The sequence below is a fragment of the Tursiops truncatus genome, chromosome X, assembly GCF_011762595.2.
Source record: "Tursiops truncatus isolate mTurTru1 chromosome X, mTurTru1.mat.Y, whole genome shotgun sequence".
Lineage (NCBI taxonomy): Eukaryota > Metazoa > Chordata > Mammalia > Artiodactyla > Delphinidae > Tursiops > Tursiops truncatus.
Window position 1 is genome coordinate 34,580,357 of NC_047055.1, and position 17,425 is coordinate 34,597,781.

At 36.0% G+C, this 17,425-nt stretch overlaps 1 protein-coding gene across 1 annotated transcript in view; it reads left to right on the plus strand.

The window, feature by feature from the left end:
- DCX (doublecortin) overlaps window positions 1-17,425 on the plus strand; it is a 342,948-nt gene that overhangs the window by 27,415 nt on the left and 298,108 nt on the right. The window contains exon 3 of the mRNA XM_033849507.2: window positions 14,468-15,417. The gene's annotated coding sequence lies outside the window, so the exon portion shown is untranslated. The remainder of the gene's footprint in view (window positions 1-14,467; window positions 15,418-17,425) is intronic.

Below are 17,425 nucleotides of genomic sequence, written 5' to 3' on the forward strand. Positions count from 1 at the left end.
TGGGTAAATTCAGCAGGACACCCACTAATATGTTTTTGTCCATTTTGATCTTTCATAATTTTTCCTGACAATAGAATCTATATACACAAGAAATGGTTAATTTCATTAAGTTGATATAAGATTTCCTGTCTTCAAACATAGTCTTTTATTTTATTTTTTAAAAATTTATTTTATTGAAATATAGTTGATTTACAATGTTGTGTTAATTTCTGCTATGCAGCAAAGTGATTCACTTACACACACACACACACACACACACACACACACACACACACATATATATATTCTTTTTCATATTCCTTTCCATTATGGTTTATTACAGGATATTGAATATAGTTCCATGTGCTATACAGTAGAAACATAGTCTTATACATAGCTATTGTAGTTCATAGTCACAGTGTTAATTTTCTGTGTGTGGTTAATTTACAGTACATGTTCCAGTTCTTCCTGTGAGTGAATTGATAACTAGGAGTGCTTCTTATAATCCCTTAAAGAAAAACCCTTTTGTGGTGAGTGGAGTTCTAATATGGCCCCCAAGATTCTCACCCTCTGCTGTACATACCCTATATAATTACCTCCCCTTGATTGTGGACAGGCTCTGTGAATAAGATAGCAAAGGGATTTTGCAGATGTTGCTTTTGAGTTAATCAGAATGGAAATTATGCTGGGTAGGCCTGACCTAATCAGGTTAGCCCCTAAAAGAAATAAGAAGCACTAGGAGACATGCTCCTGTTGGCCTTGAAGACAGCTACCATGAGCTCAACAGTTGCAAGGAAATGAAGTCTTCTACCACCACATGATCTTGGAAGAGAGTTTAGAGCCTCAGATAAGATCTTAGCCTTGGCCAACACCTTGAGTTCAGTCTAGTGAGATGATGATGAGAGAAACCACCTAATCTAAGTCCAGCCTCCTGACTGATGGAAATAAATGGGTGTTTTCTTAAAGCTGCTAAGTTTGTGGAATTTTGTACCCAGTAATAGAAAACTAATACACTTCCCCTCTCCTCTAAGGAGAATTGCCTCCTCTGTGGATAAATAAATGGATACAGATAAATAGATAAACAAGAAAGCAAACAAATTAGAAAAAAAACCCACAGGAATAATGTGAAAACTTGCGTATGACAGCTACATGTTTTGAATAACAGCTCAAACTCCTCTGATCAAATAAAGATAATAAGAATCTCTGGAAAAAATATGTATATTATTCTTTTTATTTCTTTATGATAATAAAAGGAATACATGTTCATTTTAGAAAATTTAGAAACCACAGAAAGCCACACCATTAATATTTTGGAGGATTTCATATCATATTTGTTTCTATGTTTTTCATATACCATGATCATCCATGCCCACCGCTGATCCCTGGTTCCTAGAATAGTGCCTGGTACAGAGTGGACTGTAAGATAATATTTACTAAGTATAAGAAAGTTAGGATGAACAAATAAATAAGTTGTTTTTTGTTATTATTTAAGGATATTTTATAGTCTTAGTTCTTATGACTCTCTCTACATCAAATATGGTTAATATAATTCCTAAAGAGTACATTATGTGCAGTAGAATACCTAAGAGCAGTTCACATAAGCCTGTGGCTTTGGCTTTCTGCTCATTGCTATTTCTTTCCTTTCTCTTTCTGATGAACAGAATTTTATCTGTTATATTAAAAAAAAAAAAGCTTTATTGAGATATACTCCATATGTCATACAATTCTCCAATGTAAATTTGCAATTCAGTGGCTTTTGTTATATCCACAAAGTTGCACAACCATCACTATAATTTCTGCTATATTGTTAATCAAAAATATAGATTTTATTCACCATTGTTAATGTGATTAGGCTCCTAGTATACTTGTGAACCCACTGTCTTTACTGGAAACTGCTGATTTCTTTTTACTGAAAAATTTAGCTCTTTTTATAGCATTGGTATATCTAATATAAGTTGAAAGTGTTTTCCTTAAAATGTATACAGTCCTTACAATAGAATATTATTAGGCAATAAAAAATAATGTAGTACTGATACATGTTACAACATGGATGAATCTTGAAAACAGCATGCTAAATGAAAGAAGCCAGCCACAAAAAGCCGTGTATATAATTCCACTTATTCATTTATGTGAAATGTCCAGATAGGCAAATCCATAGAGATAGAAAGTAGATTAGTGGTTGCCAGGAACTGGGGAGAGGTAAATGCGGAGTGACTGCTAACGGGTACAGGGTTTCTTCTGGGAGTGATGAAAATGTTCTAAAATTAGATTATGGTGATGATTGTACAGCTCTCTGAATAAATTAAAGAACACTGAATTGTATAATTTAAATGGGTGAATTTTATGCTATATAAATAAATTATATATGTGTGTATATATATATATAATATCTCAATACAGCTGTTAAAAATTTATAGAGGTGGGCAGGAATTTCATTCTATCCGATTAAACACAGTGAAAACTAGTGATCCTAAAGGACAAATTTTAGAAAAGTTATAGCTATATTTAAACCTTAACCAAATTTTTTCAAAGAGGTTTTTGTTTGTTTCTCATATTTGTTTATTTAAATTTTTTAATATGAAAAAAAGTGTGATTACTGGTTAGTCGCATCAAACATTTAAGGAAGAAATAATATGAATTCTACAAAAAGTCTTCCAAAAAATGGAGGAGAGGGACTTCTTCCCAATTCATTCTATGAGGCCAGCATTACTCTGATACCAAAACCAGACAAAGACATTACAAAAAAAGGAAACTACTGACCAATATCCCTCACGAACCTGGAGGCAAAAATTTTAAACAAAACTTCAGCAAATTGAATCCAGCAATATATAAAAAGGGTAATACATCACAACAATGTTGGGCTTATCTCAGGAATACAGAGTTGATTTAACATTCAAAAGGAAGCAATGTAAGGCATCATACTAACAATTTAACACACACTCAAACATATTATGATTTCAGTAGATTCAGAAAAGTCATTTGGCACAATTCAAGATACATTCCCTATTAAAACTCTCAGCAAAACAGGAATCAAAGGAAACTTTCTCAACCAGATGAAGAGCAACTATGAAAAACATATAGGTAGCATCATATTTAATGGTGAAGAACTAAATGGTTTCCCCCTAAGATCAAGAAGAATAAGACAAAAGTGTTCATTCTCATCACTTCTTTTCAACATTGTACTAGAGGTTCTGGCCAGTGCAATCAGGCAAAAAAGAAGGAAGGAAGGAGGGAGGGAGGGAGGGAAGGAAGGAAGGAAGGAAGGAAGGAAGGAAGGGGAAAGAGAGAGGGAGGGAGGGAGTAAGGAAGAAAGAAAAGGCATCCATTTTGGAAAGAAAAAAGTAAAACTGTCTTTATTCGTAGACAACATGAAAGTCTATGTAGAAAATCTGATGGAATCCACAAGAAAGCATGAGTTTATCAGGTTGCAGGCTACAACATCAATATTCAAAAAGCAACTGTAATTTTATATATTAGCAATGAACAATCAAGAATTGAAATTTAAAGAGCAATGCCATTTGTGATAGCACTTAGGGATCAAAAACACTTAATGATAGTACTTAGGGATAAATACTTAGGGATAAAGCTGACAAAAAATGTGCAACACTGAAAACTACAAAACACTGCTGAGATAAATTAAAAGACGTTTAATTAATAGACCTTGTGCATGGCTTGGAAGACTCAATATTGTTAAGAGGTCAGTTCTCCCAAAATTGCTCTATAGATTGATTCAATGCAATCTTAATTACAATCCCACTTTGCTTTTCTGAAGAAATTGACAAGTTGATTCTAAAATGCATTTAAAAATGCAAAGGACCTAGAATAGACAAAATCGCTCTGAAAAAGAACAAAGTTGGGGACTAACACTATCTGATTTCAAGTCTTATTGTAAAGCTACAGTAATCAGGACAATGTGGTATTGGCGTCAAGCTAGACAAACAGATCAGTGGAACAGAATAGACAGTCCAAAAATAAACCCACATATATGAACAATTGATTTTTGACAAAAGTACAAAAGCAATTCTGTGGAGAAAGGATTTTTAAAAAATAAATGCTGCTGAGACAAGTGGTTTATCCATATGCAAAACGAACAAACAAACCAAAACCAAAAACACACCAAAAACCAAAAACTTCAATCTAAACTTCACACCATACACAAAATTTAACTCAAAATGGATCATGGATCTAAATGTAAGCCTAAAAGTATAAAGCTCTAGAAGAAAACATAGGAGAAAATTTCTGTGACCTTTGGTTAAGGAACAGTCTCTTAGATACAACACCAAAAGCACAACCCAGAAAAAAGGGATAAAAGACTTCATGGAAAATAAAAAACTTTTGCTCTTCAAAAGAGACTGTTAGGAGACTGAAATGACAAGAAAATATTTGCATAGCATATTTCTCATAAGAGACTTATATCCAGGATACAAAAAGAACACTCAAAACTTAATAAACAAACAACCCAATAAAAAAAGCAAAGGATTTGAGCAGACATTTCACCAAAGAAGATACATGGATCACAAATAATCACATGAAAAGATGGTCAATGTCAGTAGTCATTAAAGGTATTGCAAATTAAAACCATAATGAATACCACTATGTACCTATTAAAAATGACATGTATTGGCAAGGATGTGAAGGAACTGAAATTCTCATAACCCTGATGGTGAAATGTAAAATGGTACAGCCACTTTGGAAATGAGTTTGGCAGTTCCTTTAAAAGTCAAATTCACAGACGCCATATGATCCAGCTCTTCCATCTCTAGGTATTTACCCAAGAAAAAATAAAGCATGTGTCCCTACAAAGATTTGTACCTGAATGTTTATAACAACTTTATGTGTAGTAGCCAAAAAAGTGGCAACAACCTAGATATTCATCAGCAGGTGAATGGATAAACAAATCGGTATATGTCCACACCATGGAACACTACCCATTAATAAAATTGAACTATTGATACAACAACATGAATGAATCTCAGAATAATTTTGCTAAGTGAAAGAAGCCAGCCCCAAAAGAGCACATACTCATGATTCCATTTATACAAATCTTAATAAGATACCGACGAATCTATATTGACAGAAAGCAGTTCAGTAGTTGCTTGAGAAAGGGGAGAGTAGAGAGGTGTAGGAGAGAGGGATTACCACGGGGCAGGAGAAAATGTTGGGGGTGATGGATATGTTCATCATCCTGATTGAGGGGATGATTTCACATGTGTGTACATATATCAACATTTAACCAATTGTATGCTTTAAAGACGTACAGTTTATTTTATGTCATTTTTCTTCAATAAAGCCATTTCAAAAAACCTCATTGAACAAAAAAAGTGTTACTATCTTCACCATCCTTAATTGGCATCTTCAGTAATAAAAATCTTATTTTAAAATGATCTATTAATCACAAGACAAACTAATTTTTTTCTTCTTCCTTGGAATAGCTGAACATATAGAAGAATCAGTAAATTAGGAAACTTTAAACATAGAACCACAGGCCTTAAAGAATTTTAAGCTTGAATATTCCATGTGTTGATGATGATATTAATGCAGTTAAATTGAGCAAAACATTCCTAATCCTGAAAGCTTAAAATTAGGGTTCTTATCAGAATATACATACGTGATGTCAATGCAAATCCCCCACTCATTTATGAAGTTATTTTGACATATACCAATCTCCTTTTCCATTCAGTCATTTTATGTAGGCCCTCTTGGTGTGGGAAGGTTATAACTTTTTCTCTGAGGTGAAGGGAAGCTATTCCATGACAAGGTTTTCTACTAGCAAAGAAAAGAGTTGTGACAACAAATGGTAATTCAAGAAAATATGCCTTATTAAATAAATGAATATCAGATTAATAGGGCTCAATATGCATGTTTATCTTTGACTTTTTAACTTATTGATTCTAACATTCTCAAAGTTTAAAGTTTAGCATTTTAGTCATGATTCTACTTCGGGCTAATTATCTAGGCTACAGAGTTCATGACTGATCATCATATTCAATTATTGTATTGTGCTAGTCGTGGTTACAATGCAGAAGAAACCAATCACACAGCCTTTGTGGTATTCAGTAGCTTACAAAGGGGGGCTTCCTAATTTCTTAGGCAGGGAATATTTATGAGCAGTTTGTTTCTGGGAGCCCTGAAATATGGTACTTTGGAAAGGTGAGGGTAAGTGGTCTCAAATTTAGATTTATGTTTTCCCATATATGTAAAGTTTATCTGAATGAATTACACATGTTTAAAATCCAGAAAATATGAGGTTGGAAGATAGTTGATGTAATACATACTTAGGAATTTATCAATACTTTTTCTCTTTTTGATTTTTATTTTTCCTTCCAGTTTTATTGAGATATTATTGCCACACAGCACTGTGTAAGTTTAAGGTGTGCAGCATAATGATTTGACTTACATACATCATGAAATGATGACCACAGTAAGTTTAGTGAACATCCATCATCTCATATAGATACAAAATTAAACAAACAGAAAAAAATTTTTTTCCTTGTAATAAGAACTCTTAGAATTTACTCTGTTAATAACTTTCATATATAACATACAACAGTATTAATTATATTTATAATGTTGTACATTACATCCGTAGTACTTATTTATCTTATATCTGGAAGTTTGTACTTTTTGACTGTCTTCATCCAATTCCCGCTCCCCCTTCCCCCCTGCCTCTGGTAACTGCAAATCTCATCTATTTTTCTATGAGTTTATTTGTTTGTTTGTTTTTGAAGTATAATTGACCTACAACACTATGTTAGTTCCTGTCACACAACGTAGTGATTCGATATTTCCGTACATTTCAAAATGATCACCACAGTAAGTCTGGTTACCATTGTGATGTACTTTTTGTAGCCAGATATATTCACTGAAGTTTGTTCTTAAAGACCAGAAAACTTGGGCCAAGACAGAAGGAAAGGATTCCTTGCATATTTCCCCAATGACACTTTGTATGCTTTAAGCATAACATTTATGGGGGAATCTTACTTTGTTCTTAAATATAAACATCAAGTTATGTACTGATAAATCGAGCAAATTTCTATTTTTATCTGCATTCTAACTCAGGCAAAATCAAAGCTTTCTCTTCATTCAGATTTTTCAGAAAAATTTGGCTGTACAGACCTGTCCAGATTGTTGTGGGCTGAAGAGTTAATATAGATTGTCTTCTCTATAGATTTGATGTTGTCGAAGTAAAGGAGAAAGAGAAAGCAGATACACTGGCAAAGGAATTTCTATCTTCTGGGATCAGCCAGGGAGGCAGCTGTCTCAAAATTATGGAAAAAGCAGCAGAGTTTTGGGGCTTGGGTTAATAGCAGCTCCCTTAATAAGCCAGTTCTATAGTTAGGTGTAGGGAGTTGTTTCTAGAAATGTAGTCTACAGTTTGTTCCTTCAGGTCTCACAGTGATTCTGAGGATCATCTAATATCCTTTAATAAACTCAGTTGAGTTTAATTATTAAACGAGCTAGAATGAAATCATTTATCTATTTCTAAGAATCCTTACCTATACAGTAATAGGTATCAGAATGGTGCTGCAAGTAACAGTATCTAAAATGTGTTATTGGCTGAATTGAGACAATGGGGAAATAAATATTAAAAATGCACCCATTTCAATCTGGAAGGCTTGTGACTGTGGTCAAGCTTTTGCTTGCTATTCCTTGGAGTATAAACCAAATGTCAACCAAGGCTGTAGGATTAAGAAAAATGGTAGGAAATTTCGGAGGTTGCCATGTACTGGCTCCTTCTTGTGGTTTTTAAGAAAAGCTCCGTAAGAAAGTGATGCACTCAGGCTGCAGAAATGGAAAGAAAAATAAATGTCCTAAGAGGGGTGCTTTTAGCCTTTGGCCTGCAATTTAAGTTTACTGAGATTCCTGTAATTTGGAGCCTTGCAGGATAGAAAAAGCTAAAGGCTTCTGTACTCCAAAGGAAGGCATCGACAGTGGTGAGAACAAAGCTGCAGCCATAGCAGTAAATAAGATTGATGCTCTGCTGGACAAATGATCAAATTAATAGTGTTTTCTTCTCAACAGAGCTTACTGTTTCACATGTCCTGAAGGTAGAGGCCGTTAAGTTAAAGGAGAAGAGGAAAGTGGATAGAGTGCAAAGATAAGCAACTCAAAGCCCCAAATTCTCAGGCTTAAAAAGTTTTAGACCAGTGGTACTCCAAGTGTGGTCCACTGACTAGCTGTCAGTTAACGAATTTTTGGTACTGGTCTGAGAGGAGATAAGGAACTTCAAGCAGAATGTAAGTCAGCTTTGACCCTAAGATCACTGTTTCGTTCAGCTGACTTTTTTATGTCAAGACTTTCTCAGTGAAGGCAGCACTGTGTTAATTTACATTCTGTTGTGAGCACCGTACCTTGTCACAGTCTGGAACTTTGAGTAGAGCTAGTCTAGAAAAGGTCCTTGGCCAAGGTTATTCACATATAGATTGATTAGAAATAAATATGCTAGAAATCTACTAAGTTTTGAGGAATATATTGCCAAAAAATATCCCAAACCTGACTGGAACAGTCTGTGCCTGTTAAACCCCACAACAATCCCCAAGGTCCTGAACCTGCACCAACAAGAAGCAAGCTGTCCAAAGCTATGTGACTTCCAGAAAGGACATCCTCTACAAAGCCCAGCTCAGATGTAACCAGGAGGATAATGGAAAAGGAAGAACTATGAGAAACAGGATCAGGGAAAATGGAGGGCAATGGACAACGGAAATCCTCCCAGACAATTTCAAAGATTTCAAGGGCTGCCAGATGAGCTAACCAAGGAATTTATTCTCCTGCCGCTTTTTTTCTACTTCACTATTCCTGTTTAGAATGACAATAATTGTTAGGATTTAGAGTTTTGCGTTCTCCTTTTTCTGATGGAAATTTTTGCTTTGGTATCCTCTGCCACATTCAAACCTCATGAAGAGGACTTCACATCACCCCAAATTCTGAGTTTGTTACTGGATCTAGTAATTAGATGGGAATTCTGCCTCTCTTGCGAGGAGGGTGAGTGTGTTTCCTCACACTAGTGGGAAGAAGGGTGTGCATAGATGTTTGGAAGTTAGAGGAGTGTACTAGAGCAGAGAATACAAGTTCTGTACCCAATATCCATTTCCCTGTCTTTTTTCTTTTTTAACTAACGGAGCCCCAACTTTTGGGAAGCATTTCCCAACCTTCCTGGAAGATAGGCATGACTGTATTTCACACTTCTGGTCAAAGGTATGAAGGAGAAACTGTTGGTTACAACTTCTGAGGATGTTTCTTAAAGTGGTGGGTGAGCTGACAATACAGCCATACCCTAAGGATGGTGGTGAGCCATGCCAGTCCTGGGCTGCCCACCTCTGGACTTCTTCATGAGAAAAAATAAACCCCCAATTTGTTTGAGCCACTGTTTTCCACTTTCTGTAACTACCAGGCAAATGTAAATTTTTAATTGTTACACTAGAAAAGATGTAACTGTGTTCTCTATTTACTTAATGAATCCTAATGATCTATGTTCACTATTTACTTAGTGAAGTAGATAGAAATCCAGGTCTGTCTATTGCAAATTATATTGTTTGAATCAATTCAATAAGCGTTTTACTCAGAGCCTATTGTGTGCTTGGCACTGATGTTTATTGAGAGTAATCTTTACTGACTATACCACAATTCTTACATTATAATTCCTCTTTTCAGTACAGTTTTTAAGGTCTACACTGGAATTCATCTCCTTTCCTGTTCTTCCCACTGGGTTGAATCTTGGAGGAAATTTTATGGCTGCAGACTGAAAACTTGCCTGTTTGACACCTTGTACTCTGCATTTTTATACCTAAAAATTGAGGACTTCACACCCACAGGGCAACATATTATATTTAACTTGCATCATATATAGTCCTAAACTCACCTGAAAATACAGTGTTATCCATTATGAATGAGATTTATTTCATAACTTGTCCACATTCATTTGCTGTCATAGATATTAATTGGTTGCCTACTCAGCCTCCATTTCCCTCTTCTTTCCCAAGGGACCCACATTTCTGACCAGGTAGCTGCCCCTCTTCCATGCAGCTAGTATATACATACACAAATTCACACATGTGCACACGTTTATGCTTTCCATTGTGTATGAGTGAATGTCTATGAAATGATTTCTCCATACAACTAAAAGGCTCATAAAGATAGTAAGTAAAGAGGCTGCATATGGGAGAGAGTTTGTGTGGAAAACAGATGAATAACAGAGTGATAAGAAACATTGCTGGTGGGTGATAGTTTACCTTCCCCCAAATGATAATTATCTGGTGTTGACTCCTCTTGAGACCAGAGCCATACAAAAGGGCAGTTCCCAAGAGTGCTTGGCTGTACTTACCGGGACTGATGGTGGCAGTCAGTTAATGAGAAAGGATCCTGAGGTCTAGCCAGAAAGGTTAGATACTGGCTAATTATTCTGAGCAACTTGAAGCGGGAGAGAGGTGGAGAACAGGGGTCCAGGAGACAAAGTGGGCCAGATGCTAAAGAAACAGTAACACCAAGGAACCAAAGAAATGAGAGGAACTAGAGTTAGTAAGAGGCTACAAATATCAAGATGAGCATCAGACAGCAGAACTATCTGGAATGGAGTTTGATGTGTGGGGAATAGGGTAGTTCAGGAATGCATCTTGAAGAAGTGGGAGTGTAGTTTCAACCCCCTTTTATGAATGTTTTGGTTGCTCCCACCAACAGGGGTGAGTCTTAAAGGAACAGGCTACAACCAAATAGTATTTTATTGAAAATGAGTATCATGTCAGAATGGATTACCTACACTTTGTTTTTAACTCCATGACCTTATCATATAGGGTTGGGGTTAGGTTATGGTAGATCAAAACTTGAAATTCTCTGCACAGTTCATGCTCTTATGCAGAATGCTCTGGGAAACTCTGAAGAAGCTTTAAACTACCTCTCACGAAGTTCCAGTGGCTTTCATTTCTGTTTTGTAAGCTTCTCAAGATTTAAAAAAGTTAAAATAGTTTATTGCAACACCAACTAATGGTGATTATTCTATAGACAATACCATTTCAGGTGCCTTACAGGTCAAGTCTTTCAAAATGAAGAGTAAGGTAACTTCAATTACAGTTTAAGGCAGCTTAATGAGAAGTTAGTAGTGAGTACTTGTGCTTCGGCCACCTGCCACTTAGGTAGCTACAATTGGGAACAAAGGGAAATAAAATGGAATTATAAAAAGACTCCTACCTTTCCCATTACTGGATATTCTTAAAACTACTACCTGTCAACCTCTAATACACATTTTTAATAATGTGTATTTTCGTCTTTCTCTTAATAGAGAATTAACTGGTGTTAATAATAATACTAAAAATAATAGCAGCAAATACTTATATACAACAAATATCATTTTTCTTAATCCTCAAAACTATTAATATCCCTATTTTACAGATGAAGAAACTGAGTGTCAGAGAGGTTAAGACTCTTGACCAGAGTCATGGCTAATAACCCGTGGATCTGAGATTATGAACTCAGGCAGACAGGTTCCAATGTACATGCTGTTAACCACACTTCTAACAGGGAAATAAGTCAGAAGACATTCATGATGAAGAAAAGCAAAAAGAACATTTGATAAAATAATGGTCTAAAGTCTGGAAAAGATTTAGACTATAACATATAGTTCAGATGAAGCTTAGCACAATGGCATTTTGTACAGAGCTAGAACAAAAAATCTTAAAATTTGTATGGAAACACAAAAGACCCCGAATAGCCAAAGCAATCTTGAGAAAGAAAACTGGGGCTGGAGGAATTAGTCTCCCTGACTTCAGACTATACTACAAAGCTACAATAATCAAGACAGTATGGTACTGGCACAAAAACAGAAATATAGATCAATGAAACAGGATAGAAAGCCCAGAGATAAACCCACACACCTATGGTCTTACTGTTATTTGAATTGTGTATTAAATAGCTTTATTATATTTGTTTAATTTGACAAATAATTATTGAGCACCTACTAGTGCTAGAAACTGTTGCACACACTGGGAATACAGTGATTAAAAATCAAGTCCATTTGGTTGTGCCAAAGAGATTAAGATTACTTTTAGGGTAAAGACTGTCATAGGTGTTTTATAATTGCATTCAATGACGCTTAGCACGTGGTAGTCCTCAATTAATTGTTTTGACTCAGTTTTGGCTTTCTGTATAGACATCCTAAAATTCGTACAGAATCTCAAAGGACCCCAAATAGCCAAAATAATCTTGAGAAAGAAAAACAAAAGCTGAAGGCCTCACACTTTCTGCTTTTGAAACATATTACAAAGCTACAGTAATCAAAGCAGTATGGTACTGGCATAAAGACAGAAATATCAACCAATAGAACAGAATAGAGTGCTCACCCTCACATATATGGTCAAATGAACTATGATAAGGGTGCCAAAATACACAGTGGGAAAAGAATAGTCTCTTCAACAAATGGTGCTGGGAAAACTGCAAAAGAATGACGTTGGATCCTTACCTTACACCATATACAAAAATTAACGCAAAAAGGATTAAAGACCTAAATGTGAGACCTGAAACTATAAAACTCGTATAAGAAAACATAGTGGAAATTTTCATGACATTGGACTTGGCAGTAATTTCTTGGATATAACACCAAAAACACAGGAAGCAAAAACAAAATAGACAAATGGGCCTAAGTAAAATTTTAGAACATCTGTGCAGCAAGGGAAACAATCAAGAGAGTGAAAAGGCAACCTATCAATTGGAGAAAATATTTGCAAGCCATGTATCTAATAAGGGGTTAATATCTAAGGTATATAAAGAACTCCCACAACTCAATAACAAGAACAACAACAAATAACCCAATTTTTTAAATGAGCAAAGGATTTGAATAAACATCTCTCCAAAGAAGATATACAAATGGACAACAAACATATGAAAAGATGCACAACTTCACTAATCATCAGGGAAATACAAATCAAAACCACAATGAGATATTATCTCATACCCCTAAAGATGGCTGTTATCAAAAATAAAAATAAACAGAAAATAACAAGTGTTGGTGAGGATGTGGAAAAATTGGAACCCTTCTGCTCTGTTGGTAGGAATGTAAAATGGTGCAGCCACTACGGAAAACAGTATGGAAGTTCCTCAAAAAAATAAAACAAAATTACCACATGATCCAGCAATTCCACTTCTGGGTATATATCCAAAAGAATTGAAAATTGGATCTCAAAATGATATTGATTGTACAGCTATGATCATTGCATTATTCACAATAGTCAGAAATGAAAGCAGCCTAAATGTCCATCAAAGGATGGATGGATTAAAAAAAAGCAGTATATACATACAATGGTATATTATTCAGCCTTAAAAAAGAAGAAACTCTTGTCACATACTGCAACACAGATGAACCTTGAGAACATTATGCTCAGTAAAACAAACCAGTCACAAAAAGACAAAAACTGCATGATTCCTCTGTGATATAAGGTATCTACAGTAGTCAAGTTCATGGAAACAGAAAGTACAATGGTGGTTACCAGAGACTGGGTGGGTTGGGGAAATGGGGAGTTGTTTAATAGGTGTAGAGTTTTGGTTTGGCAAGATGAAAAAGTTCTAGAGATCTGTTGCACAACAATATGCACATAGTTAATACTAGTGCACTGTTTACTTAAAAATGGTTAAGACAGTAAATATTGTTATGTGGGTTTTTTGTTTGTTTGTTTGTTTGGGGTACATGGGCCTCTCACTGTTGTGGCCTCTCCTGTTGCGGAGCACAGGCTCCGGACGCGCAGGCTCAGCGGCCATGGCTCACGGGCCCAGCCATTCCGCGGCATGTGGGATCTTCCCAGACCGGGGCACGAACCCGTGTCCCCTGCATCGGCAGGTGGACTCTCAACCACTGTGCCACCAGGGAAGCCCTGTTACATGTTTTTTATAGCAACACTTTTTATTTAATTTTTTAAAAAATTTTAATGTTTTTATACAATTTTAAAAGATTACTTTCCATTTACAGTTATTACAAAATATTGTCTGCACTCCCCATGTGGTACAATGCATCCTTGAGCCTATCTTGTACCCAATAGGTTGTATCTCCCACTCCCCACCCTTACATTGCCCCTCCCACTAGTAACCAGTAGTTTGTTCTCTATATGTGTGTCTGCTTCTTGTTATATTCACTAGTTTGTTGTATTTTTCACATTCCACATATAAGTGATATCATATAGTATTTGTCTTTCTCTGTCTGACTTATTTCACTTAGCAAGATGCCCTCCAAGTCCAGCCATGTTTCTGCAAATGGCAAAATTTTGTTTTTCTTTATGGCTGAGTGGTATTCCATTGTGTGTGTATGTGTGTGTTCGTGTGTGTGTGTTCATGTGTGTGTGTGTGTGTGTGTGTGTGTGTGTGTGTGTGTATGTGTATACCACATCTTCTTTATCCATTCATCTGTTGATGCACATTTAGGTTGCTTCCATATCTTGGCAATTGTAAATAATGCTGTTATGAGCATTGGGGTGCATGTATCTTTTCAAATTAATGTTTTTTTCTTTTCCAGATATATACCCAGGAGTGGAATTGCTGGGTCATATGGTAGTTCTATTTTTAGGTTTTTGAGAAACCTCCACACTGTTTTCCACTAGAACAAATAATTTTAAGACTTATATGGAAACATAAAAGACCCCAAATATCCAAAACAATCTTGAGACAGAAGAACAGACCTGGAGGAATCACACTCCCTGACTTCAGACTATACTGCAAAGCTACAGTAATCAAAACAGTGTGGTACTGGCACAAAAACAGACTTATAGATCAATGGAACAGAACAGAGAGCCCAGAAATAAACCCACACACTCATGGTCAGTTAACTATGAAAAGGAGGCAAGAATATACAATGGAGAAAAGACAGTTTCTTCAGTAAGTGGTGCTGGGAAAACTGGACAGCTACATGTAAATAATTAAAATAGAACATTCTTTAACAGCATATACAAAAGTAAACTCCAAATGGATTAAAGACCTAAATGTATGACTGGGTACTATGAAACTCCTAGAGGGAAACATAGGCAGAACACTCTTTGACATAAATCGCAGCAATATTTTTTTGGATCTGTCTCCTAAAGTAAAGGAAATAAAAGCAAAAATAAGCAAATGGGACCTAATTAAACTTAAAAGCTTTTGCACAGCCAAGGAACCCATCAACAAAATGAAGAGACAACCTACTGAATGGGAGAAAACATTTGCAAATGATATGACCAATAAGGGATTAGTATCCAGCACATATAAACAGCTCATACAACTCAACATCAAAAGAACAAACAACCTGATTAAAAAATGGGCAGAAGAGCTGAAAAGACATTTTTCCAAAGAGGAAATGCAGGTGGCAACAGGCACATGAAAAAGATGCTCAACATATCTAATCATCAGGGAAATGCAAATCAAACCCACAATGAGATATCACCTCACACCTGTCAGAAAGGCTATCATCAAAAAGAACACAAAAAACAAATGGTGAGTATGTGGAGAAAAAGGAACAGTTGTACACTGTTGGTGGGATTGTAAATTGATGTAGCCACTATGTTATGTGCTTTTTACCACAATGAGACATGTTGATTGTGACCTACTGATCTGATTTTATGACTCGCTAATGGATCACAACCTGATTTTGAAAAATCCAGCTTGGATTAATTAAGATTAATCATCTGTGATATGACCTACGTTGGGATATAAGCCTGTCTTATACTTGATCGAAACCAGGGCTCTGTTAGCAAGCAAAAAGTAAGGAGGAGGTGGAATATTATTTGGCAAAAAAGGAATGAAGCGTTGATACATACTACAACATGGGTGAACCTTGAAAACATTATGCTAAGTGTAAGAAGTCAGTCACAAAGGACCACATATTGTATTATTCTATATGAAATGTCCAGAACAGGCAAATCCATAGAGACATAAAGTAGATTAGTGGTTGCCTAGGGCTGGGATAAGGAGTTGGGGGAAATGGGGAGTGACTGCCAATGGGTACAGGGTTTCTCTGGGGGAGGACAAACATGTTCCGAAATTAGATTGTGTTGATGGTTGCACAACTCTCTAAATATACCAAAAAACATTGAATTGTACACTTTAAATGGCTAAACTTTATGGTATGTGGAATCTGGAGTCTCTTCCTGTGAATACTATGGTTCTACTACTAAGCCATGTTTGAACTCAGTCTTTTTATTTAATTAATTAATTTATTTATTTTTGGCTGCACAGCACGGCTTGCAGGATCTCAGTTCCCTGACCAGGGATCGAACCTGTGACCTCTGCAGTGGAAGTGTGGAGGCCTAACCACTGGACCACCAGGGAATTCCCTGAACTCAATCTTTTTAGTTAGCTCTTTGCTGATTTTGTCATACTTGTTTGTCTTTCCCACATCAGATTATGAGTTTCTTGAGTCAGAGTGTTATTTCCAGGAATGACATTATATTAGGAAATTAATCTGGGGAGAGGGAGGCATTACCAAGATTTGACTATTGTCACTTAATCAGCTGTGTGACCCTAAGTGCTCTGAAGCTTGGTTTTTTAATCTGTAAAATGTGGATCAATCTATTTCAGGGTGGTGTTGTAAGAATTAAATGGTATGAAGTTATATGAAGTATCTAGCATGGTACCTGGTACATGGTAGATTGTCAATAAACAGTTTCTTTCACCTGTCTTTCTGTGGTCCTCTGTTCTTTTGGCCCAGTTCAGGTGAAATGGTCTATTTGCCCTAATTCTGCTCATTCTGTAAGTCCAAAGGCACTACTAACTTTAAAACTTACAGGAATATTACCAGGCTTCTATTTTTTACTTCCCATATGGTCCCTACTATTTCTTTAATTTTATTCAGTTTTATCCCTTCCTTATGTATCTTGGGAGCCCAAGATAGGCTGCCCCAAAATGTGCTTCAATAACATATTGATTATTTTGAATTAAAGTTACTTAAACGACCAACTCAAGAGGGACACTGACTGTCCTTTCTGTCTCCCTGAAAGCAGGAAATAAATCTCTCATGTGAAAGGTGCATTCCCTGCATCTGGGGGTAGAAAGCTACCCTTATCATCAGAGATAGGGAATTCAGACTGAGAAGCCTATATAAACAAATCTGGTTACTTCTTTAAATTTATTACCCCAAACCCAGATTCTGTTTAGATTCTTCACTATTTGAGCACCCAAAATCTAAGTTTCTTTGTCTTGTCAATTCCTCACAAATTTATTGTTTCTGTGTCTAAAAAGTATAAAAGGCTGCCTGATTTAGCCACTTCTTAGGTCCATTTCTATGAGACCTTCATGTACATGAATTGAAATTTGTTTCTCTTTCTCCTGTTACTCTGCCTTATGTTAATTTTATTATTTGTCCCACCACAAGAACTCAAGAGGGGTAGAGGGGGAAAATTTCCCCTCCCGGACTATATGCAAAGATCTCTATTGATTGTGTAATTTCCTCCAAGTCTTAGTGGGTAGTGTATACGATGACAATTTTACACTAACAAACAATGAC